This window comes from Leptinotarsa decemlineata, unplaced genomic scaffold, assembly GCF_025532065.1.
Source record: "Leptinotarsa decemlineata unplaced genomic scaffold, Ldec_3_MD MMD2_tig00004307_RagTag_RagTag, whole genome shotgun sequence".
Taxonomy (NCBI): Eukaryota; Metazoa; Arthropoda; class Insecta; order Coleoptera; family Chrysomelidae; genus Leptinotarsa; species Leptinotarsa decemlineata.
This window is the reverse complement of record NW_027412606.1, coordinates 13810855-13837716: the sequence shown is the minus strand read 5'-3', so window position 1 is coordinate 13837716 and position 26862 is coordinate 13810855. Positions and strand designations below refer to the sequence as shown.

General features: G+C 34.7%; 1 protein-coding gene across 2 annotated transcripts in view; it reads right to left on the bottom strand.

The window, feature by feature from the left end:
* Ap (apterous) overlaps positions 1–21180 on the bottom strand; it is a 73321-nt gene extending 52141 nt beyond the window's left edge. Inside the window, exons 1-2 of one of the 2 annotated variants that reach the window (XM_074179023.1) lie at positions 20814–21180; positions 19639–19889 (exon numbers count right to left, since the gene is read on the bottom strand). The gene's annotated coding sequence lies outside the window, so the exon portion shown is untranslated. Of the gene's footprint in view, positions 1–9138; positions 9336–19638; positions 19890–20813 lie in introns of those variants that run through there. The other variant, XM_023174246.2, reaches the window with a different exon arrangement.
* Positions 21181–26862: the final 5682 nt, after the last annotated feature.

Below are 26862 nucleotides of genomic sequence, written 5' to 3'. Positions count from 1 at the left end.
AGAGGACATTGGTAGATCAAGATCTTCAGACGATGTGGTGCTGCAGGTTTTTCCGGGTTTTCCTACCGCTGAAAAAGCAAATGCGCTACTGCAATCAATGAGGTCGCCCCGGAGCGCCAATTGATTTTTATTGTTGTTTTTATTCTTATCGTTGTTTTATAATTTCACAAATAAAAATATTTTTTGAAAAACTTAAAATACCATTCTTATGAAGTACGTCTCGTCTATGGAATGGACGACCTGTTAGGGTGTTTCAAAATCACTTCCCCAATTTTTAGTAAACATCCAGTAGATTTTATAAGATTTCACATAATATCGTATTACGATTTATTATGACCCTGTATATGCCAGGAATATGAAAAGAGTCTTCCTATCTTTGCTGAAATCGGCATATTCACAAAGTATTTTTATATTTTTTATAAAATATCGTTTTTTCCAAATAATTCATCTGTCTTTTATGACAGTTCATGTTATTCGACATTTCGAGACTTCAGAAAGAAAACGTATCTCTCTTTTTTTTGGTTTTGGACTAGACACGGAAAGAACATTACGATTTTGCGGATTGCGATTTGCGGATGAAAGAATATTTGAAAGTATTTCTGAATCGAAAATTGATTTATCTCAAAGGAGATAACCAATTATCTATTTATTGGCTGTCGAAACTTTCTAATTGAAGTTTACCTTGTCGAAGAACTCTGACATCTCAAAGGCCACACTCCATCCCAGGTATGAACAAACATTTTGTGTTTTATTGATACGACCTACTTGCTTACAAGAAATTATCTTCAGACATGTATGAATTTTTAGGCCTTCATTTTCCATTTGCCTGTTCGTTGCTAACTGATAACGCCCTTAAAATATCCCCAACTTTGAGAATAGCTGTTGGCGAATCTCCACTTCTTGGACACCTAGATGACTCACCACTGTTGATAGGGATATAAGAGCTGATGATCGTAAGCCTCATGTCTCAGAGAAGGTAATAATTGTTCCTTTTTATCGTTCATTTGGGTCTGAACGGGACGCATTGGCATCACAGGACTAAGATTACCAAAACTGTCAGCGCTACTGTGTAACCCACTTCACCTAGCTATAAAGTACTTTTACTTAGTTTCGATTATATTAGTTTAGTGTGTTGTATTGAAATTTCTAAATCTTTTCTCAGCTACTTTTGAACAATTGTAAACCGATAGTATGCATACTAGAGGGTAGATAATTCATCAGTTGAATTAGACAACGAGGAAGTCATCGTGACAAAATCCTTCATTTTAAAATCATTTATTTTTTCTTATGAACGAATCAAATTTTGTAAATTCAAACTACCAATTTCCTGATTGTGAAATGAAAAATACTTCAGACCGCCAAATCTAGTAACAACAGGATGGCGCACTGCCACATTTCACTGCAACGATGTGCGAGTTTGTGAAAAGATTTGAATTTATGCGTTAGGTACTTTATGGACGCGCTGTTATCAATATATTTATAAAATGTCCTTGAAATTATTCAATCAGCCATATTCAGATCAACAGTCTTCGTTTCTTTCTATTCGAAGGCTAGAACCCATTGTAGTTGATTGCAGAGTTATTGAAATCATAGTTTCGCAAACAGAAATGATATGTTCTAGGTTCGCCATAGCTGCAGAAAGTTCATATGTGTTTATGAATGCATATTTCTACCTGTACAAAACTTGAACGTATTTTTCATTTCATCCTCTCTGTGGCTCAAATAAGTTATTTGTTATATTCGATGACCTGAAAATAAATATATTTCATCGGTTCCCCAATTTTCACTGTATCCAGAAGAAATAGCATAATAAACAAGTTTCACTGAATCCTTTATTTTTGACAAATAAAAGCCCATACGTACAATTCTAAATCAATCTTCAATTCCGTTAATAAACCAAGCATTGTGTCGCTTTTTGAAACATGCTCCAGCCTATTTTTTAAATTATACTCGATTTCTTGATAGTGAAAAGTACCTAATAAATGCTCGCTACGAAGGCAAAACGTTGAAAATAATTTCAAACAAAATTTTGTGATTTCACCTAACTCTCACAGAGTTAGGTGGATTGCCAGACTATCCCTATGGACATGTCGAAGGACTTGTGGTAAAACAAGCATAGGTCCAAAAAAATCCATTGGATTTAGGTGATGATTGTCAGACCAATGATCACTTATCGTGCAATTACCTGGTGGCCGAGGGTCTACAGAAAACGGCCCAGGCGAAATTCTCTGGCTTACAGAGACAGGCTTGTCTGACCAACAGTGGTACCACACCGTCAGCGACCATGGAGATCCTTCTAAATCTACCTCCTCTTCACACTTTTCTGGAAAAATAGGCTAGATGGATTGCATATAGACTTGTGTACATTGCCAATTGCACAAATCAATTCAATGCAGAGTGCAACAGACTGTTGGTTGATACAACATTCTGGAAATGACCTCTGACTTTATGCCTTCAACTGTCAACTAAGTGCTCTATAAAGTATTATTCCCGGGTAAAGAGGACTGGATCCTCCGGAAGAAGGAACTATTAAGAGCAGACAAAATCACCTTCTGATTTTGGTGCAGGTGTTCTCAGTCGCAAACCCAGGACTGAGATATCAACCTGCCTAGGAACCTATGCGACTGTATTGCAAGCGGAAATTTGCGCTAATGAATTGTTTGCGGAGAGATTGGAAGAATCCAACCTCATACACACAATTCAATAAAAAATTCTCCGACAGTCAAGCAGCGTTGGAAGCTCTTGGCTCCTACAGAGCAACGTCTAAATTAGTAGCAAATCGACAAAATGACTCTCCTTCATAAGAAGACTTGAACAGATTATCTCTGGTCTGTATTTCTGGCCATATGGAAGGGAATGAGGCTGTTGACTTCTTCGCAAAAAGGGGGGCTAGCAGCTTTATCGGACCAGAAACTGTCATTGGCATCGCTTTGGGCTTTGCCAAAAAACATTGAACACCTGGATGGCAAGAAGATTTATGGACTTCTGACAGAATCTTCCAGGATTGGCTCACTCCAAGGTATGTATTCACCCTTCGAAGCTTGAAACCAAACAGTGGTTAGACTACAGTACGGATGAACTACGACGTCTAACAGGCGTTCTTACAGGTCAGTGTTATTTGAATCATATGCATTAACAGCTGAGCACATACTTTGTCTCTACCCCGCTGGGGTCCGAATCAGGTTTTTAGAGTTCGGCAGAGCCGTACTCTTACCATCTGACCTGAAAGAGCACTCACCATACAAACTAATCGGCTTCGTTAAGAAGCTGAGTTTATTTGGTCGAGTGTAAATAGGTGTGAGCCACAATAAAGAGGAGGGTTGAATAGAGCCACTCACTTTGGACGTAACGTTAGTTTAGGTCCAAAGTTCATGTTGTCAAACGTCAATGAATCGCCCTCAATAAAGCCATCAACATTTCCAATGTATCGCCTTTTCCAGAAGGCGACTTTTCGTTTCGGGAATTAAATATTTAAATTTTGAATACCATTTTTCACCAATAATTTTCAAAGTTTTGCGAGAAATAATTACTTTCCGAAATGTCAAATTAATTCTTGTCTTGGGTGGTTGAATTATAGAAAAGAAAGAGGCTATATTATACCGCCATTTTCTTTTCACCTGCTGGAGTGCCTATTTATTCTAACTAGTATCCTAAGACTACCGGCGCATCCGCCATAATCTACATTGACCATTCATTATAATTGTTCAAATGCTGTTGTTCACAAATTGTTGAATTCATTGAGGCAAACTTTTTTATTTTTCATCTCAGTAGTCAAACGCAATGCTTGTATCACATGCAGGATGTGAAAAAAACTGTTGGAGAAGTTTATTAAACTAATACCTTGAATTTTAGAACTGAGTCAAATGCGGAATTGAAATTGAATAGAAAGAAACGATTATGATGAAAAAAGACGCTATTCTTTCAAATAAAAAAAATTAGATGATGAACATTCACTTATTTACCATTCTGATTATACAGTCATCACAATTTACAAGTGCTTGACCATGTAATTGAAATATAAATAAATTCAGATGAGTGGTTTCAATTGACAATTGGTTTTAAATAATATGGAAGTTTGACTTCCAAATTATTCCAACTCTAAAGGTTGAAGCTATACTATTACAAATTTGAACTTGACGAGAGATTTCTGAGACCTTTCGAATGACTTTCCATTTTTCGTGTCGCCGTGAATTCATTTTATATAGATTTGACTCAATTTTTCCATCGGTTTTTTTTAAAGATGTGTTACTTGAATTATAGAAGTTCAGAGTATTCGTGTGAAAATATTCAACAACTGGACTTTTTGATATACCAACTTGGATGAAATATAGTTTTCAAAGATGAAATATATTTCATAAATAAAGAATGAGAACTGATTTTTTAGATAAGTACAGTTATAACAATCCTTCCTAAATTTCTTTTCAAGATATTTTATAGTGTATATTCAGTTCTATAGTGGTTATCTATACATGAATACTTATTGGTATCAACCGGAAAATATATATCAATATGGGGCTATTTTGATATGATTTTATCATAGTCAATACCGTTTTCACGTAGGTATCCATGTAGGTAGTACATAACTAACAGAATAGTATAGACAATATATTGAAAGGCAAATGGTATTTGTAAATCTAAACTCATAGAAATTCATGATTCTACCAGTTGAATTAATGGTTTCAACGAAATGTAGAAATTTACACCAGGACTAATAGTCTAACATTTTACTTTTTCACTACTATACTTTGGTAGTGTGAAAGAAAAGATTTGTTGATTTGTGATAAACAGAACGTTGTGATCACATAATACTATTCAGGGGTGAGTAAGTGATTTTCAGATATAAATAGTACTAATTGTTCTAGTTTACTAGTAGAGTAAAAATATGTATAATTATGTTGTAAGTTATGTTTTCAATGGCTACTGGGGATTTTCAACAGTGTAATTCATGTTTTCAACTCGCTGGTGAAAGACGAGACTCTTGGTAGAGATAAATGATATGGAGAAAGTCAGTTGGCATCATCAAGAGACGTTTGAAACTGGTGCTGTGAGAATCTTCAAGTGTACGTTCCTGATTTTGAAAAATATTCAGATCAAAGAAAATCGTTTCCTCGTGAGGTCTTATCTTTATATATGTGTGTGAAACAAATGTTAAACTACTTAATGATATATTGTATATATAGTGTATGAACAGAGTAAGTAAGTTGTTACAAATTAAAGGAAGTCTTAATAAGTATCTATATATTAGTGCAATATCTAGAATACCGCTCAAGTCGACTGTGTCTAGTAGGTAACAATTTCACATAGGCACTTGATGAACTGAACTTAAAGAATCAATACAAATTATAAATTGAAAAGAATAGCTGAAAATAACAATTATATTGAACAAAAAAAAACTGAAATTAAATTACACCGAAATAAAATATAAGTGAAAAATAGAACAATTATACAAAAAATATAAAATTGAAAGATTCCAAGCCAAGTTACTTCACGACGTTTCGCTTGTTAGTATCCACAATCGTCTTCGGGTGGTGACTGGACGAATTCCTCCGAGAGATGACTATGGGTCATTCGAGTAAGAATACTAATATATTTGAAAAAATATTTAGTAACGGGGACTTTTTCAATTCTAATTGATCATTCAGTAATTGAATCTATTGGTTTCTAAACATTCTAAAAGATTGAGTTTCAAATTTTTCTCTTCTAAATGTAACACATCGTATTGATGATTGAACTCATGTGCTTCTGCTAATGGGTGGTTTGCAAATGTAGAATTGGTCTTTCTATTTCCAAAACTACTTCTATCCTCTATAATTCTCTGGGGAAAATGTTCTCCCTGTTTGGCCAATATACAGTTTTGGACAAGAACCACAAGTCAGCTTATATACTCCCGAATTATCCGACACCGAAGTTTTGTTTTTATTGTTTTCAATGAATTTACTTAGATTATTATTCGTACTGTGAGCTACATTTACGCATTCTTTCTTCAAAAAATGGACAATATTATTGGTTGGTTCACCCAAATATAACAATGTCCTATAACTGACGTTATCGCATCTTGAATTTGGGTAGACCTGGTCCATAGCTTGCTTTTGGAAAGAATTGAGAATTGAGAACCGTTCTCAACCGCGATTTGTTTGATCAAACTTAGCTCTCTCTGGAAATTACCCTCATACAGAGGAATATTCAATAGTCTATGAAGCACACTATTGAATGCAGCAACTTTATGCTGGTGAGGGTGTGTGGAGGAATTATGTATGATAATGTCCATGTACGATGGTTTGTGGAAAATTGCAAATTCATGTTTATTGTTATTTTTAGTAATGATTACGTCAAGGAAATTTATTGAATTATTTACCTCCCTCTCAGTGGTGAATTTTATTGACGGGTGGATGGAAGTGGCATATTCAATGAACTTGCCTAATTGCCTATCTGTACCAGTAAAATAAACTAAGATATCATCTACGTATCTGTACCAGTACAAAAAACTGTTAGTTAACTGTGATTATTAAGGATTTCATATTCTATGTTATCCTTGAAAATGTTCGCCAGCAAGGGACTCAAAGGGTTCCCCATTATAAGGCCTTCACTGTATGAATAGAATTTTTCGAAAAACTGGAAATAATTTTGAGATAGACAAATAGTAAGTGAATCTAAAATTTCCTGTTTTATCAGTGGATTTACGTGGATTTTGTCTAAGAGGCTCTCAAATAGTCCAATACTGGGAAATAAATTTTGGACATCGAACGATATTAATTTTGCGTTATCAGGGAGAATTACTTTTTTATTATTATTCACTAGTTGATAAGAATTATTTATACTGAATTTTGGCTTGAAATTGGTCTGATCGGAAAATTGGTGTTGTGTAATTTAATAAGAGAATATAGTTTTGGTGGTTGTGGTGTTCAAAATATGTTCTGATTATTTTGAACCGGTTAACTGTCTCTTCCTGATGTGATCTGCAAGTTCGTTATCAAGCACTTTTAATGATCTCAAAGTTTCTCCAATTTATCTTTCAACACAAAAACAAAGTATCTTACGGAAGCACGGAAGTTGAAATTATCCTTTCAAAAGTCGAAATTTCGACTTCAATCTCGAAATTACGACTTCAAACTCAAAATTTAGTGTTGAAAGTACGAATTTTACGATAAAAGTCAAAATTTCATCTATGGGATCGATAGAGAACTTAATCTTCGAATATCAAAGATAAACGAGGCTCCTCAAGGCGGTTTGTTGCAAAGCCTACATTTGTCGTCTGTCTATCACTGCAGCTCTCACTGCAAAGCAACTAGTTGTTAACTAGAGCCCAAATACGAGTTAAAGTCGAAAATAATAAAAAATATGTGACCTTCTGCGCTTCCGTAGTATCTTGAAAATGCATTGTTTAGGTACCTATGTTTCTTATATGTCATTGAATTTGTATGTGTGAGTATATAGATCTCAGTGTATTTATAGTTCTTTAAGAAGTTGTAAGTTATCTTTTCAGATAGTCCTGGAATATAATGTAGAGCAGCAGTTGTGATATAAGGTGTCGATAGTTGTTGAGTCGGTAATTTTTGAATTAGTGGTTGCTGAAATACCCAAAGTAGGTCAATAAAAATTGTTCTTGATGTAGGTAGCTGCAGCATCAAGCGTCCATATTGACTTGCTTAAATTTTATCCAAGGACAATAAACTCGTGCTCCTGTTACTAACGACAACTATCAATTTTTTGAAGGTATTCATGCATAAGCTAAAAAAGTAAGTTAACGCCAATTAACGATAGTTACTGACATTATCAATGACAATTCACAAATTTTCTTTCAAGCATTTAACCATCAGTGGTGGTCAACTGATTTTCAGATATGAACTAGACATGTCTAATGAAAGTGGCACTGATCTCTTCGAAAATTTATTTTTTCTTCTTTTTCACTGAGAAAAGAGTTTATTTGTATTCAACAAATATATAAGTAATTTAAAAATGTCCTGAGTTATGTATACATTTATTACCCACTATCAACCAAAACACCGAATATACCTGACCATTCCTAACCTTGAATATTATGTATATAGGTACGTATTATTTACACTTAATATTTGGTTGAATATTTCTGTCAAACATTGCCGAATAATTGAATTTCTCGTAATGAAGAAATAGTATAATTTATTTTTCAAATAATTTCCTTCACATCATACTGACCTTTTTACAGACTGAAAAAAAAAGAATAATTTTATACCTACACGTGTATAATGAAGAAATTTTTAATTTACCCACTCCGGATAATCACTGTTGTGTGTGTGTTGTAGTAAAGTATTTCTAGATCAAGTGTAATTTAAATTATTTTTTCAGTCTGTAGAAGGTGAATATTTCCAGAAAAAGTCATAATCATCTTCTATTTCACCTCAAATTTGTTTCCTTCTTTATTATTAACGAAATATTTGGACAAATCCTAATTTCTTGCTATATTCACTATAATATTGAATTTTGAAACATTTCAATAACACATCATTTTTCAATTCTGAAAAAATTTAAATGTTTTGAAAGTTTTTTTATAATTTTCCTAATTTAATATCCTATAGAAATTATTCATATCGCAGAAAAATGTTTGCTGGGTCAGATGGTGCAATTATAAAAATTGCCCTTTTGTAAAAATATTTTCAGTTCAATCTACCGAAATTGTAATATACATTGCCCACAAACTTTTTTATCGAGTAAAGTAGGTAAGTAATGCTGATATTTGCTACTCCGAAAATCTCGTGAAAATCCCATCGTACTTTCACTCAAAGTTAGAGAATACTTGCACTCGATTATTTCATCAAAAAAAAAACAATATTTACTCATTTGAATATTCAATAGTTCATATCGGTGTTTACGATATTCATCACTATCGATTATACACAAATAAGTAGGTACTCAACTCATTGTAAATGTTTCTTATGACCACAATAAAGGCGAGGTTTATATATCACAATCAAAAAATTACTTGGGGTCGACCTAGTTTTAATAGTTATAACTTGTCCGAAGTCATTACAAGATACATAAAACACTAGGTAAGGGAATCCCCCACCCATTAATGTTACCCAGTAATACGGTAATTTTACAAAAGTCAAAGACATCATTGCAATTAGATGTATCTTCTGAATAATAAAATGTTTCACTAACCTTTCAGTTTTTAAACATAATCCTATATCCTGCACTTCAACTTTTAAGCAGCTACGCAACACAAACCAACTCCAACAAAACAAACACGAATTTACGTTTCGACTTTCGACTAAATGAAATAGTTCTGCGAGCTTCCGTGAGGGCCTAGAAACGCTGTCGTGCACTTTACCGTCGGCACAGTAGCGCATCTAAAAAGCCCTCTGCGCCTCTCTCGGGGATGCTGTAGTCGCTCCGCCCCAAGGCACAATGACTCGAATTGCTCCTCCCACTCCTTACGCCGATATATATGATCCCTCCAATCAGGCGAAACGAGTGTACCTCTCCTCTTACGTCATTGTTTAATTTGCCGCCCACTGAATCTTTCACATTTGTTTTGAAAATGTTTCTATTCAGCTTTTGTGCTTGGTAGCAAGTAGTCAGGTAGTAGAATATATCATTACAGTAAAAGTTGAATAAACTGCGAGTATTTTCAATTCCTATCACACCAACAAATTTAAAGTTGCTATTATTATAATAATATCCCTTGTGACAACTGGACTCCAGCAAAAATTATTTTTCAGGCGCTCTCCCTTCTCTAAAATCAATCTGCAGAAATGAGTAAAACTTTGAATGTTCGTACATCTGATCCAACATTTTCGATATATCATTTTGAGAAAATATGACTAGGTATACCTACCGAAAACGCATGTTTCTCTCATGATAATATTAGGATATATAGAAGAAAAGATATCAAAGATGATTGGCCTCAAATGTTTGTTCAATTTGACTGATACTTTGCTTAATTCATATTAATTTCAACAAAAAATACAATCATAATAACACCCACCACCATAAACATCACCACAATTGAAACAACCTACATACACTTTTTTTGAAATATGTAATTCTTTGTCTTTCTGAAAACTTTAAACGAATCTTATCGAATTTGAAACTCAAAGTAATCAATATAACCATGTTCCATTAATATCTACACAATTTATCAAGGTTCGTCTCCATAGAGACTTCTTCAAGACACTAAAACCAAAATACAATCGACAAGAGCTTGAAAAATGGACGATAGTTACACACTTCAAAATTAACGATTATAGGTACGTAAAAAAAGTCTACAAAATTCAGATGGTTATGTTAACTTTCGAAATATCTGACTTTGGTAATGTTCCAATGTTAAATGTACTAATAACAAGAGTTGATATCAATAGATACCTACTAAATGGAAAAGGTTTCTACCTCAAAATAATCTAAGGAATTATTTAAACAGCCTGAAAATTACTTCAAATTTGATATATCAACGAAATCAATCCATATCTAGTGGGTAAATAATTATAAACATTTCAATGTTTTCTTCTTTATACTCTCCGGGTTTTTGTTGAATTGAATCAATTGAATAAACAGATTATTGAACATAAGTACTATATCTTTCTGAAGTCAAAACTTTCGTTTCATGAAGTTTATTCAATTGTATGGGTACCTACCTATCACTTTTATGAGAAGTTTACTCAAAAATGTTTTAGAAGTTGTTCATATATAATTCGAATCGCAGTTGATACCACATATAGATATATTATAGACCATGCACATTAGATTTTTCTCAAATCAGTCGAACCTAGAATATTCCCATTGTGTTTCACCGTTTTCAATAACTTCAATAAGTACCTACTTCTTTTTCAAATTTCAATATTTTGCTTCTGAAAAATTTCAATTGTATTGAATAAATAAGTTTTCAATGAAATCTAAAGAAATGAACTTTAAACGTTCAAGCCAGTCTCGAATATACCTACACAGTAGGTTGAATGGACTGACGCCTATCAGAAAACAACTACTTCCCTGGCTAATACCACCACGGGCGTTGGATTATATCCGACAAGCGTCCTTCAATTTTGGAACGGGCACACTTGCAGACTGGTTTCGAGTTCATTAGCCACTCATCAGTGCAAGATAGTGGCCATCATCTACCTAAAGTCATTGACATTCCATAATTGAAAATCGGAATTCTTTCAGAGTATTTCATTTCTCTTCCTAAGTTGGAGCGATCAACAAAATGTCACTCCATCTAGTGGACGAGGTACTAACCAACTGCATATCCGAAATTTGCCCACTGACTAATAAGAAAGTTTTCAATGTTTGGAAATTAATATTATTTGATTCTTTCATCTATATACCTGAACACCAGCAAGTGTTCTGATTTTCGAGTTTCATTATTTTCCAATTCTATAATTAACAGCACATTAGGATTAGGTATAGGTACCTAATTAGTGACTTCTTGTATGTCTTGTGATGTCTTGTGATCTGCACAAATCACATCATCAAACATTATTTTTTTAAATGAAGTCTCGAAACTATGTTGGAGTAATATTTTGGAGTAAATAGGATAAAAGTGGGCATCAAGGTCTCAAGCACAGAAAGTGTTTCAATTGTCATGTCATTCCTGTCATTATGCGTCCCCATATTTAAAAAAAACACTTGTTGAATACATATACCGGCCATTTCAGCCATAATTACAAAAATTATTCATGAAGAATAACAAATTTATCCTTTTCTGTCTTCACAGAAATTGAAATTATTGGAGATGTGTTACAGAAATTACTTCTGTTTTGTACACATGATTTTAATATGTTTTTTATTCCTGACAATTTTTCATGAAATCTTGGCGTCTAAACCTCAAAGATATTTCAAGTACTTTTCTCAGCTCTTGTTCACTTTTAATATTATTCAGTTAACTTGTTTAGAAATCCAATAATTTTTCTGAAGAACGGTTGGTTGGGTTACTGGATCAATTTTTCTTAAAAAAATAATTGTTTTCTTGCCGACGTTACGAATTTATTTAAATTCTTTTTCAGAGCTCGAAAAGTTGATATCGTGTTGATAATATTAGCATCAGACATGATAAGCATGATATGCATCAGACATAGATACACATTAAAAGAAAGAAAAATCATTGCAACAACCACACTCTATAACACTCACTCAACACATTCTATAACATCTTATATAATAATAATAATACAGATTTACCTCCGTATACATACGTATATATATATATATATATATATATATATATATATATATATATATATATATATATATATATAATCGAGAAAGGTTAATGCAGTCAAGCTGCTGGAAAATAATTCCATGAAAATCATATATATATATTTCAATATTAAATTCTACAAAAAGCTTTGACGCTTCATATCTGCCGTTTTTTTGTTTTTCATTTCTGATAGGGCATTTGTTATCTCATATTCCGTAACCGGATAGGATTGGAAAGGTTCAGTAATGGTTATATTTTCAGTAACAGTACAGGGTAAAGACAAAATTTGCCCGAAGTCATTAGATACGGAATTTTCAGCTGCATTTGAGAAATATTCAGCAAATAAGTCAGTTACTTCCTCTGAGTCAATTGTAAACCCATGATCATGTTTTAGAGTTATTGTTTTTCTCGAGTTGTTTGTACTTCTTCCTAATTCTGTATTTATAATCTTCCAAGTCTTTCTAGTTTTGTTTTCTGACTGGTTTATTTCAGACTTAAAATTGCAATTTTTTGCTAACTTTACATTATATTTGTGCCCTCACAATTTTGATTTATACTGTTCAATCAAGTGAGGTTCAGATTTTTGGGAATTTACCAGAACACTTCCTTTAATTTTTTGCTTTCATCAATGATTTCATGAGTTAGCCAGCTTTTCTGGTAGGGTTTTCTATAGGACCGCTTTTTTGGACATGATACATCGCAACACCAAAACAGTATGTTGAAGTACTCAAAAGCTTAATTTATTTGTAAATGAAAATTTGGGATCAATCTTCGCGAGTTTACCGATTTTGTAGTTCGGTCATATTGTCATCGCAAACTACGCCTCTCGTTATATTATATTTTGTTTTTCTTATTGCGTACAATATTTATTTCTTTATATACCAGGATGTGTGCCAGATGATCGGCTATATTTGGTTAGACCAAATTACATTCCCATTTTGGTTGAGGTAGGCTGGTCACCATGTAATCAATGCAGGTTGAGCTACGTTTTTATTTGTGAAAATTCTAGTGGCACCTTGAAGGTTATTGCTTGTCTGGTATTCTGGTATGAATTGAAAATATTAGATAGTAGTTTGGTATTCAGATCCGATTTATGACAGTTTATATTGAAATCACCACACAGTATTATGGAGTCCGATCGTTTAGATACAAGGTGAAATGCTTGTGTTAGGCATTCCATGAAAGTGTTAATTTTACCGCCTACCGCCAGGTGGTTTGAACCCTGTTACAATAGCAATTTTTATATCATTTTTATTGTAGCGAATACCACAAATTTCAATTTCAGATTCAATTGCTATCTTTTTTATTGGATATATTTCGGAAAATGATTGCCCCTTTTTAACTACCCCATCCGTTTTTTTATTTTTTCTAGCATAGATAGATGCCATTTCATAGTAACCAAAGTATGAATTATTTTCAGAATGGTCATCTTTAAGCCAATGCTCCGATAAGCAAAGGACGTCAATATTATTGGTCTTCACAAACAATTCAGTTAAATTATAATTATTTAAATAACCCTGGACATTTACATGACAAATTTATGTGGAAATATCACAGTTCAACCTATTTTTCATCTGCGGGAAGATTTAGGGTTAACATTTCCTTTTATAGATTTTTTGAATTGTTGTAGAAGTGACCGTGGAATAAAAAATCACTTGCCAAATTTAGGTTGGCTGCATCAGTTTTTCGATGAGAGTTACGGATTTTCTTAGCTAACGAAGTGAGGGAATCTTGGCCAGTGAAAACGATGTCTGGGATAATCTAAGGAAGATATGATCAACACTTACATCTTGGTCATCATTTGCTGGCTTGTCTGTGGAAAACGATATCTGAGATAATCTCGGGTAGATGAGTTCAGATGCGTTTATGCACCTATTTTCAACAAGAACTTTCTTGGTTTTCCCCTTTTTGTCTTCAATCGAGGATCGCCTGACCGGTACAGAGGATGCCCAATAGGCTGAAACAGCTGTCTACCAAGGGCTCTTAAATTGAAATCAATATGGGAATGATCAAAAATACTTATCTATTTATTTTTTGATTTTCATGGAATTATTTTCCAGCAGCTTGACTGCATTAATCTTTCTAGATTATATATCTATATATACAGTGTGACTCACGGTCGATGGTAGGTTGGACGTTTCTTACCTATTTTTTCGATCTAAAATATTTTCAGCATTGCGGCGTTGCCACTTCCATCAGAAAGTCCTAGCGACTTTATTTTTTTAAATGGAACACCCCATATATTAATACATTTTTGGAATCGCTCTGGTATTTTAATACTTTTTTGTCAATACTGTCCTATACCTATCTCTATCTGTTTTCGAGATAAAAAATTAATTGTGCTAAATATGATATGGTCCAAAACATAGTCTTAATTGAAATTAAGTACATCACAAACATCACAATGTTTGCTGATGATACAACGATAACTATAGCAGGCAATAATGCTGAGCAACTCATCAGCAAATCTGAACACATTATTGATCATTTCAGTACCTGGTGCCAAAAAAATAAACCTATTCTAAATACTTCTAATTCGATCAGTGTTAACTTCCACTTCAGAAGAAATATTCCAATTGGTCCACGCTCTAGCTTTTAGGGACCTACTTAGACGACAATTTAAATGGGGATAGGCAGGTGGACTATATATGTGCTGAATTGAATAGAGCATATTATGCCATAAAACAGCTGAAACTCTATTTGGATGAAACTGGCTTACTCAACATATATTATGCCATGGTCTACCCCCAATATAAGTTTGAATGTCATGATTTTGAATGTCAGGGATTTTTCCAGAGTCTTTATAGCACAGAAACGTATCATAAGGCTAATATTCGATATGGAAATTATATGATAAGACTGCTTCAGAACACAGTCATAATACAAGAAACGGCGAACTTCTGAAAATCCCACAGCATCTCTTGACAAGCTATAAAAAATTCCCTCAGTATAATGCTCAGTACGTGCTTCAATAAGCTGCCAAATGTAATAAAGAAAATCATAAGTGACAAAGTATTTTATGATTGTGTTAAAAGTATGATTTTAGAAAGATGATATTACAGTTACCAATATTTTTTAATTAACAATCTCAAAAACAATCAAATCCACATTGGACGTAATTTTACTTAGATTAAATTATGTGAATGGTGTAAAATGTTCGATTGATTTGTGGGCATGTATGCTTTTCTGTATATGTGAATATATATATATATATATATATATATATATATATATATATATATATATATATATATGTATATGTAAATGTATACGGAGGTGAATCTGTATTATTATTATTATCATTCCAATAATAATATCACCACTTCATGTTACCAGACGAGACAAATACACATTACACGATGAATAGGAAAACGTATTTATTCCCTTGGTTTTCGTGGAAATTTCTTGTCATATCTGAAGTGATACATGCGCTTCAGAAAAATATCAGTTGGAATCGGAGAGCATAAATGTGAATATAATGAGATGGACCTGGGAGTTCCTCAGGGATCGATCTTGAGGCCGCTTTTTTATTCACAAACGATCTACCTGACTAAGTCAGTTCAGATTCAGTAGTTCTCTAAGCAAATGATACTATTGGCAATTGACTCAGATAGTCCTGAAAACTTACAAAAAAAGTAAATAATTTAGCAGAATAATTCATCAATTGGTGTGAAAGAAATGTTTTGATAGTGAATGCAGAGAAAACAGTCTGTATGATTTTCCAATTTAGGTGAAGATCTGTGACTGATATTCAAGTGGTTGTCAAAAATAGTACCATCAATCTTTCTGGAGTTAAGAAATTCCTTGGAACTCATATAGATAGTGGAATGAGTTGGGAAAATAACATTGATGCCATAAGCAAAAAAGTGAACACAGGTTACTACGCCATATTGCAATTAAAACATATGTTCAATACCAATCAACTCATCAGTGTATATTATGCTCTAATCTACTGCAACATATCCTATAACATCAACATCTGGGGATGCTCCAGTAACTTAAGCAGAATATTTGTTTCCCAAAAAAGAATTATTTGACTCATTTTCAATCTAAAACCAGAAGAATCGTGTCGAACATATTTTCAAAAATATAAAATTTCAACAGTTTCATGTATTTATGTTTTCAAATGTATAATATTATTTATGTAACACGTTGGGATGTATCAAACAGTTTCTCATTGCCATGGTTACCCAACTAGAAATGGAGACCTTATCAGAATTCCTGCAAACCTGAGAGAGCAACGGAATAAAAACTTCTTCAAATCAAAATTGAAAGTATATTTGCAAGACAAATGTTACTATAGTATCAAAGAATTTCTTGATGCAAATTGAAAATGTGTTTGCTTGTATGTACCCATGAATATAAATGTAATAGATGTTTTCATGTATATGTGTACAAATCTATTAAATAGTGAAATTTTAATATTGTTGATTGCGAATTTGTTTACCATCACACGGTTTTTTATATGTGACGTATCCTATATCATGCTGTATGTGATCTGTAGGGATTGAATAAAGATTATTATTATTACATCATTATAAATCTTTGTGAAAAGGTTATTTGGAACTTTAAATGCTGTCTTTCTTCCTCGAGAAGTTTTCTATATTTTTTGTATAAATGATTGGAAAGTAGAAAACCAGAAAGCTTTCTATGCAAAAACTAGTCTTTCCTGAAAAGTATACCACTTTCCATTCGAAGAATGCGTTATAAATTTTTTCGTTTCACTTTGAACAATTGACTTGTTTTAGGAATTTTTATTTCAGCTTATTATGAATATATGCATAACTTTATGAATAATTAATTAAAAAGAAATTATCATTCATATTTGAGATATAAAGACCAATAGAAGATCAAAGATCTCGAGGAATTTAAATGAAAAATAAAAATAATGTGAATTCAGTGATAATATTAATAATTCAAAAGAATGTGACTTCCTTTGATATTGCTATTATGGAAGATAATTCAACCGAAATGAACATGATAATCTCATGTACAATTCCAAATTAATTCTTCCGTGATTTATAGTGGTTCAGATTTCAGATATAAAATAATCAGGTTAAATTTAACACAATGCTATCGAATTTGAAATCTCATGCTTCCGTTCTATTCTTATCTATTCACGAACTCTACATTCTCATCTAACGTTCCGAAAGTGATGTTCTTTTCGAGGAAGCATTCAGTTCCATGCATATTCATTGAATTTCTGACCAATTAAATTAATTTATTGTTTCTTCATTTCGGTTGATTTTTTTTGACAGTGCCGATAGAATTAATTGGAAATTTATCGTATAGCGTCTATGGATCCTAAACAAATTGACAAGTCCCATTACTAGTCTGAATAGAACAAGGAGAAACTGTCCTAATTTGCATAATAAATGCCATTGATCTTTAATATTATAGTAAATATGTTAGAGTAGTTATCTAAACAGATATATCATTTAATGAAAAACTTGGTGCCTATTTTTGGGTTGGAGCTTTTTGCAGATTCCACTTTCCAAGTCACAACAAGTCTGCAAAAAAATTGAGGACTGTTTTGCTTTTTTTTGCTCAAACTGTATGTTTTTTGGTGTGCTGAATCCGAAAACGACATTCATTTTGTCATAGAACGTCATGTTTTCTGACAAAATGAAAGATTGAAGCCTAAAAACTATTTTCATATTTATGACTGCATAACAAAACTCAGTTTTTTTATCTGTGATACATTCAGTAGTGAGCACTGAACACATTTCTTTTTCCCAGTGAGACCCCTTTTGGCACATTTTTTTCGTATGAAGCATCTGGGAGGCCTTTCTGAAGCATCCAACACTAGTCTGCCATCATTGAGACGCCCATCTTCCTTGGTTTCTTTTTGTCATCTCCTTAATATCTAGGAGGAATTGTTCACCTGGCTCTTGACTCATAATTTCCGAATTTTTTGGAAAGTACATAGTCGAGGTGGAAATGAAGAAAATGTACTTTTAAACTCATTAGGCAACCTGAAGCTTGAAATGCTTTTAACATTCTTTTGACGATTTGTGTGTTGTTGAAGTCTTTTATATTGCCAAAAAATTTCTCTTTGGTCTCCTTGAAGACAATCCGCCCTTCTTTTTGAGGATCCGTCATGGTTGTGATGAATAGTGGATCAGCCATAGGCCGTCTAATATCTGGTGGGTCCAACGAAAACACACCTTAAACTTTCCCTCCGCGAGGCCTGGGAACTTTGATATTAGGTATTGAACCAATTTTCATCTCTTGGAAGTGACTTTCGCAGTGACTATCGGAGCGCGCACTTTCAGGTTAGGTTAGGTCCAAGGTGAGTGGGTCTATTCGACTCTCCACTGCAACCCGCAAGGGTTTATTGTGGCTCACACCTATTCACACTCGACCAAATAATGGTAAGAGTACGGCTCTGCCGAACTCTAAAAATCTGTCCCCAGCGGGGCAGGCACAAAGTATGTGCTCTGCTGTTTCATCATTTTCCGAACAGAGGCGACACACAATGTCTTCCGAATGTCCGAGTCTCTGCATATGATGATTCGAAGGGTGAATGAACACCTTGGGGTGAACTAATCCTGAAAGATTCTGCCAGGAGTCCATAAATCTTTTTGCCCAGGTGTTCAATCTTTGTTTGGCAAAGCCTTAGGCAGCTCGCAAACCGGAGCAATACGCAACTAGCAACAGGTAACAAGCAATAAGCAATATTATTGTCAGTATGTATTTCACATTCATTTATATGGCAACTCGTACACCGCCGCAACGTGATATCGTTAACGCCGGTGTAGAGCAATCTTGTGTTGCTAGCGACACGACGTGCGTATTGAAATACAATATATTGCCTGTAGTTGCCATATCTCACTTGGTTAGAGTGTTTAGTATTTGGACATGTCTGACGATCCAGCATTCAATATTAAATTTGTGGAACTTGTGAAAAACTACCCATATATTTATGATTATCGACGGCAAGATCATAGTAAAAGGGATGTTGTGGAGAAGGCGTGGAGTGTTAATTCCAATGAAGTAAAATTATCTGGTGAGTAGCAGGTATTTATTATCGATGATTTTGATCACACGGTATAATTACCTTGCCAGGGTAAGGCGTTTTCGGGTAAAAAAAAAATAAGATTTCAAGTAATCACGTAATTCATAAGGAGACTGGTGAATGGGTGGTATATTATGTGCTGATGTATTTCTACATCTGGGGTTATCTTTCATAATATGTGGAATTGAAAATTTACCCTCTTCGACTTTTATAAAATTGTGGAGAATACAAGCACTTTTAATTACTGAAATCGCTGTATTCTCTTGACATAATATTGGCCTTTGAAAAATTTCAAATTTGAATGTTAGCATTCCGAATGCACATTCTATGCTTTTTGCCCCCTTGATAATCTGTAGTTGAACTTTTTTTTCATTATCAAGAACCCTTTGTGGTTAGAAATATTCCATCAGTACCAGCGAAAAAAAACTTTTGTAAATATAATAATGCGAACCGGTCTTGTAAATTTTTTTAATTCGGCAATGCTTCCCATCGACTGAGCCTATGCAGTTTGGAAGATCCCATAGTTCGTAGTATTGTTGTGCCATCGATTTCCAAATTGCCTCTGTTGGAACAGGCATAAACAATGGTTGAAGAACGTGCCATATAGCCTTTGTACATTCCTTTACTATTAATCCTATAGTAGTATCTCCTCTCATAAATATATGGGTGAGGGCCTTGAAACTGCAACCTGTAGTCAAATACCTGCGACAAAGTTGTGTAATTAGTTTTCTTCTTTAGGTCTTCAATGCAGAGGAAAGTGGAAGAACCTTCGAACGGCGGATGCAAGGAGCATGAAAAAACTACCATCAGGAAGCGAAGCCAAGAAAATTAAAGACTATTACTTGAAAGACGTCATGAAGTTCATTACGCTTTTCATGAAATCCAAAACGCAACAAGGAAATTTACCTACAGAAACAGGGCCCTGTGTCAATGAAGACAACGATAGTGAATCTGATCATTCAGAAGAAGAGATTACAGCGTCAGTTAGAAACTCTCAAGAGAAGCAAAAAGATATCACAACTGTCGTTAGAACGTCCCAAGAGAAAAATCCACAAACTCAAGCTCAATGTTCGAATACTGCAGGCATTAGACCTTCTGGGAAGCGGCGGAAAGTTTCTACAACCACCCTTAATGAAGCTGATAAGTGTTTTATGGAATATGTCAAGTCAAAAACCTCAAAAACCAATTCAGCGATAGATAAGTCTAATCCAGATCTCCAGTTTCTAACAAGTTTGTTTCCAGATCTAGAAAAATTAACTGACTATCACAAGAGACAGTTCAAAAAAATAACACTTGAGCTTCTAGATGAACTTTTGTGTAACGGACCATCCCCAAATAGCACTATGATGGTACCAATACCAACTCCTAGCCCTGTTTATTCCAACTACCCAACTCAGTCGAATTTTTCCACTCATTCATGTCACTCCTTTTCAACAAGAGAATATGGAGAACAACCAACACCTGTACAAACATATTTGCAGACTTTTTCACCTGATATGTCAGATGGTCATGACAGACCACGCTCTCTTACAGAACTTTAATGTTGAAATTGTTTTGTATTTTCTTGTTTCCTGTTCATTAAAATGCTACTTTTTCAATATAGTCAGTCAATTTCATATACCTCACCTGAGTGTAATCAATAGTCTCTCCTGTGGGGTGATCGCATCTCTGTAGTTAGTATATTGTTTGGTAATATACGGTGCTAACATTTCCAGGAGTGTTTCAAAAGTATCTGGACTCATCCGATAGCAGTTCTAAAACTGGGTGGGATGAACCTTCAATTCTTCGGCACATATACTTGCTCCATGATTCTTGAGCACTTGACATGATGGATGAATCCAATATCGTCTTCGTTTCCTATTTCTTCGCCTTAAATACTGCCACAACATTACAACTTCGTCCTCATCAGAAGACGACATTTTGAATTAGTGATATTTCATCGGTGTGCGAGATCCATTGCCTGTTGCTTATTGCCTATTGCTGATTGCTTATTGCTCCGGTGTGCGAGCTCACTTAAGCGATGCCAATGACAGGTTCTGGTCCTATGAAGCTGCTTGCAGTACCCTCCTCTGCTAGGGAGTCACCAGCATCATTGCCAGTATGGCCAGATATCCAGACCAGAGACAATCTGTTAAGCCTTCCTATCGAGGAGAGTCGTTTTTGGCAGGCAATTTGCTACCAAATAGACGTCGCTCGGTAGGAGCCAAGAGCTTCGCCGCTTGACTGTCCAAGAACATTTTTATTGACTTGTGTATGAGGTTTCGGTCGGACTTTTTGACATGTATGTCAAAAAAACTTTCATCGTGAAAAAAAAGTCTTTTTACCGTAACATTTTTTTTTCACTGCCGAAATAATCTACAATTCATAGCGATAAGAAAGACCCACAGAATTTGCAGTTCGACCAGTTCTCATCGAAATAAGGAAAATATTTGCATTTGAAGAAAATTTTTGCCCACTGTAATTTTTTTAAATAAATTCGTCAAATTTGGGAGGTGAAAAAATCAATCAATTCAAGTGGACCAGTTCAACTGAAAGCTAAGTATTCTCGAAATATATCTTTTATATAAAACATATATTTTGCTCATTTCAAACAACTTGCATATAATCATTCTATTCTTTATGGTTAATTCCGCAGTTGAATATCATTCATTTCGATGACTGCTAACGATGTCCCTTCTCTTGATAACAAATTCTGTAAAATTTGTGAAAAGTCCTTTAAAACAACGAAAGGTCTCAAAATTCATAATGGTAAAGTTCATAAAATTTCGAATACAAAATCTTCTTTGAATGAATCAGCTTTCACACGAGCTGTCGATTCTGTTCTGTTGCCTCAGTCTAATAAAGATGCGTCATTCAATACTACGTTACATGAAAAATTGTACTTATTGAAACGATCCGGTCACATAATAAAAAAGATTTGCAACCACCACACGATTTTTCAGAGTTTCCGGTGTTCCAATTTTCATAACATGAAATATCGGACGCAACTAAATATTTTCGTTCTGGTTCTGCTAGTGGTTCAATATCTTTTCGCCCTAGCCATATGCAAGACCTCATTAGTCACAGCTCTGGAAATTCAGGACAGAAACTTCTTTCTTTTGTCTGAGATAGGTGTTCAACAAGGTGATCCCTTAGCACCTGCTCTTTTTTGTCTGACCATCAACGAACTCACTAGAAGCTTATCATCCGAATTCAATTGTTGGTATTTTGGACGATGGCTCAATCGCTGGCGATGAAAACACTGTTTCAAAGGATTTATGAAAAAATCATTGATTATTAAAAACATCTTGGACTTGAACTAAATTTTGAAAATGCGAGTTGATTACTCTTTCAACTCCGAATAATATTTCCGAATCCATCATTTTGAAATTGGCTCCTGGCATAAGAATTTTGGAAAAGTCTAAATGGTGTCTTCTGGGTGCTCCTCTTTCTAAAGATTCACTTTCAGAACATCAACGAGAAAAGCGGGAATCACTCAAATTCATGACCACCAGATTGAATGAACTTTCAAAACACGTTGCATTTTTTCTTTTGAAAATTGTTTGGCGATTCCAAAACTCATGTACACCCTCAGATGTTCCCCCACTTGGTCATGTCAGTTGGAGCTTGACGAGTTTGATAATTTACTCCGCAACACGACGGAATATGTTACAAATAATTATTTCAATAATGATTCCTGGCTCCAAACAACGCTTTCTGTAAACCTTGGCGGACTTGACTTGACTTGACGTTCGGCTTCTTCCGTAGCTTTACCAGCTTTTCTGTCATCAGTCAATAGTGTTTCTAACCTCATCGATTCCATCCTTCCTTCCATATTTATCAATATCAAAGACTTTTTTTATGCTGAAGTTGAATCACTTTGGCATGCCGCAACTAACATTGCTCCTCCTACAGATAAAAAGAAAATGTAAAGTGCATGGGACCGACCTCTTCTGAACATTATAACTGATAAACTTCTGAAATCTACAAGTGTATACGATGAGGCCCATCTGAAAGCAGCAATAATCAAGGAATCGGGTGCATGGTTGAATCCTTTACCTGGTGCATCTCTTGGAACACTATTAGACGATGAATATTTCAGAATAGTAGTAGGATTTAGGATGGGTTCATCTATTTGTGTGCCTCATACGTGTGTTCGCGGTAGTATAGTTGACGGGAAAGATACACATGGTTTGAGTTACAGGAGAAGTGCAGAGCGTACATCTCGACATCATCAAGTGAACAACATATTGAAACGAGCAATGTTGTCAGCGAATGTTCCTGTAATTCTGGAACCCTTAGGTACCAGTCGAGATGATGGTGAATGACCAGATTGTATGTCTCTCATACCATAGAAATAAGGTAAACCTATGGTATGGGACTTCACTTGCGTTGACACGGTCGCGGCTTCCCATCTAGCCGGAAGTTCGAAGTCTGCTGGAACTGAATGTCTGGCGAGAAATTGAAAAGAGAAAAATACCAAAATCTTGGTAACAACAATCTGTTCCATCCAGTAGCGGTTGAAACTTCTGGTGTTTATGGCCCGGAGTCTCTGTTATTCGTTCATGAACTCGGAAGGAGAATATGCCAAGCATTGAAAGATCATCGTTCTACCTCTTTTTTGATAGAAAGAATTGATAATGCAATGCTGCTTCGGTCCTTGGAACTATTCCTCCTTCACATAAGTTTGATGAGATCATGCATTCCCCTAATTTCAGTATGGAACTGAAATATCTTCGAAACAAGCCGAAATATGTGGATAATCATCAGTCTCCTATCAATGTTGATTTACTACCTCCCTCTTTCTCAGTGCGGTCAATGGACTTAGGTCATTTTTGCCTCCCAAATATTAGTTGCATTCCTCGTAGTTCTGGTTCCCTTTCAGTAGAAGAGCTTCATAAAGCAAGAGCCGAATCGATCCCTCTACGAAACCCTTCTTCACTTGGAAGGATCGATCGCAGCTTAAGAAATGGTTCTTATGGAGATTCAGTGAAACATGTTCTTCCTTACGAATCAGTAGAGAGTTGACCTGAAAATCTAGAGAAGAAAATTGGATTGGAAAATTTGGGAGACACTTGCTTTATGAATAGCATTTTACAAGTGTTATTCATGACGAAGAATTTCAAGAACGATGTCATAATGATGAACGAGAACGGAAATGTTTCCTAGTCATTCATCAAACTCAAACACCTGTTCATGCAGCTGCAGTTTCGTAAGAATGTATCATCTTTTCCTCCAACCGATTTTCTGGAGTCTTTGAAGTCCACTAGATACTCGTTAGGACAACAAGAGGATTGTTCCGAATTCTTGGGGATCTTGTTGAATACTCTTCGTGAGCGAAACAATAGCAAAATCAATACCCCTGACTGTGCTAGATTGAATGATTCCGTACAGTCCATCTCGTCTTGTGTTTGTAAATCTTTTGCTGGAAAAATCCTCACTTGTTTACTTTGTGGTAAATGTTCATGAGGTAGCGAAAACTTATGTGAATTTCTGGAACTCCATTTAGTATTTCCTAATATGACTAATAACCAGTCCGTGCAAAGCTTATTGTTGAATCATCTGAATGGAATTTTTAACAGGTGATGATCGACTGTATTGCCAAACATGCGCCAAACTAACTGACTGTTATAAGGAAACAAGTATAGCTAGGGCACCAGTCAATCTCTGACGGAAGCAAGAAAGTCTTTCGAAGGTTCGAAATAGATGAACATTTTCTAGCAGATCACTATTATAATATTCATTGTTCACAGTGGTTCTGGCGTTGAATTTGGTCATTATTATGCCTTGGTCAAAGACGAAACGGACTAGTTTAAGTTTGACGATAGTCGTGTCACGAAGTGTTCTGGCGATGTATTGAATCTATTGGAGCCTCTGGAGACACCCTACATTTTGTTTTATGAGAGAGAGAACATTGGCAGATCAAGATCTCCAGGTGATGTGGTCCTGCAGGTTTTTACGGGTTTTCCTGCAGCTGAAAAAGCAAATGCACCACTGGAATCAATGAAGTCGCCCCGGAGCGCCAATTAATTTCACAATTATATTCAAGACTAGTAGATAAAACAATATTGTAAAATTAATTTAAGACACTTAAGACGCAACTACCTATAACAGGTATTTATGGTATAAATCAGGATAACATTGTACGTATATTTAGTTTATCATTTTAGTTATTCATTTATCAATTTTATGAACGAATTAATCGAAAACACCGGCTCGAGGTACATGAACTTGGGATTTTAGAGAAGTGATTGGTATTTATGTAGTTCTTGCAAATACTTCTTTCGTTTGTTGTTTACCAACATGTCTATCTTGGTGTTGATTGAATATTTTTTTCGAATTATGTGAATTTTCAGAGATGCTTTTACTTTTTCGCAGTGTGAATTTTTGAAACTTGGATTTTGATGTTTCAAGGACGGCGTTTTCCTCAAATGATTGAGGAAATGAAAACCGAATCGCTGGGAGAGCTCAAGAACATACCAAAAATTAAATATTATAACTTCTTCGAGAATTGGGAAAAATGCTGGGGTACCTCTTTGAAAGGGGACAAAATACTATTAATAAATAAATAAATATTTTTTGAGGAAAATGAGTACTTAGTATATATTTCAGGGTTAACTTTTCAGTTTGTCCACTCCAGCAAACTCTCCATTGGTTTAGCTTTTTTCAATTTTCATATTGTAGAAGAAACTTCATTTACTCTATAAAAATTATCTTTCTTTTACAATTTCATAATACATATATGAACTAAGTTACGAAACGAAAAAAAAATCAGTTCACAAATACAATGCTCAACTGACTTTGAGAACATATCAGAATTGTGCAATGACCATTGGTATTCAATTGCTTCTTGGACTCCTTTTTTTCCATGAGACAGCTGCAGTTTTGTAGTCTGATTCTGGCAATACATAAAAACATACCATCGACCAAATTTCTCATTTTTGTCCCAAACTTTCAGGGTCAATACCTTTGACAAGTGACATAGATAAGTGATCTTGACATATATCCTCAATCATCAGATTTCAAATGTTTCCGTTAAACCTGAAATATGGGAAAATCAATATTCCCAATCTACACCTGATTGGGAAATCAATTGCCAGTACAACTGAACCTCCTCAAATTTCTTGTTCCTGCGAAAAATTATTAAAAGAACGATATCATCTCCGGCTAGGAAAGTGAGGGTATCTGGAAGGGAGATCGCCTGGCGAGCGCGGATAAAGTATCTCGGCCTTCTGATAGACCCGCGCTTTGAATCAGTTAAGACAAAGATCAAGGGTCGGATCAGAAGTCTGTACCCTTTGATCAACAGGAAGTCAAAAATGAGTTTGAAGAACAAAATTGCCATCTACAATATCATGTTCAAACCTGTCATCATGTATGCTTCAGACGTCTGGGGACAAGCAGTTCCGAACAATATCTCCACTCTGGAGAGATTTCAAAATAAGTTAATACGGATTGATAATGCTCCGTGGTCCATTCAGTGGAGGAATAGGCGAGTTTTTGACCGTGCGGAAACTCAGGATAACCTGTTAGTTAGGGAAGCTATAGATTATGCTGTAGAAGACCCCTTTCAATTTACAAGGCTCCGACACTGTCAAATTAGGCCCCCATGTCCCCCGTTAACAGATGAACAATTTTTTCATCCATCTCACTCCAGCCAGATAGGGTTCTAACGAACAAAATTGTTAAGTTTCCA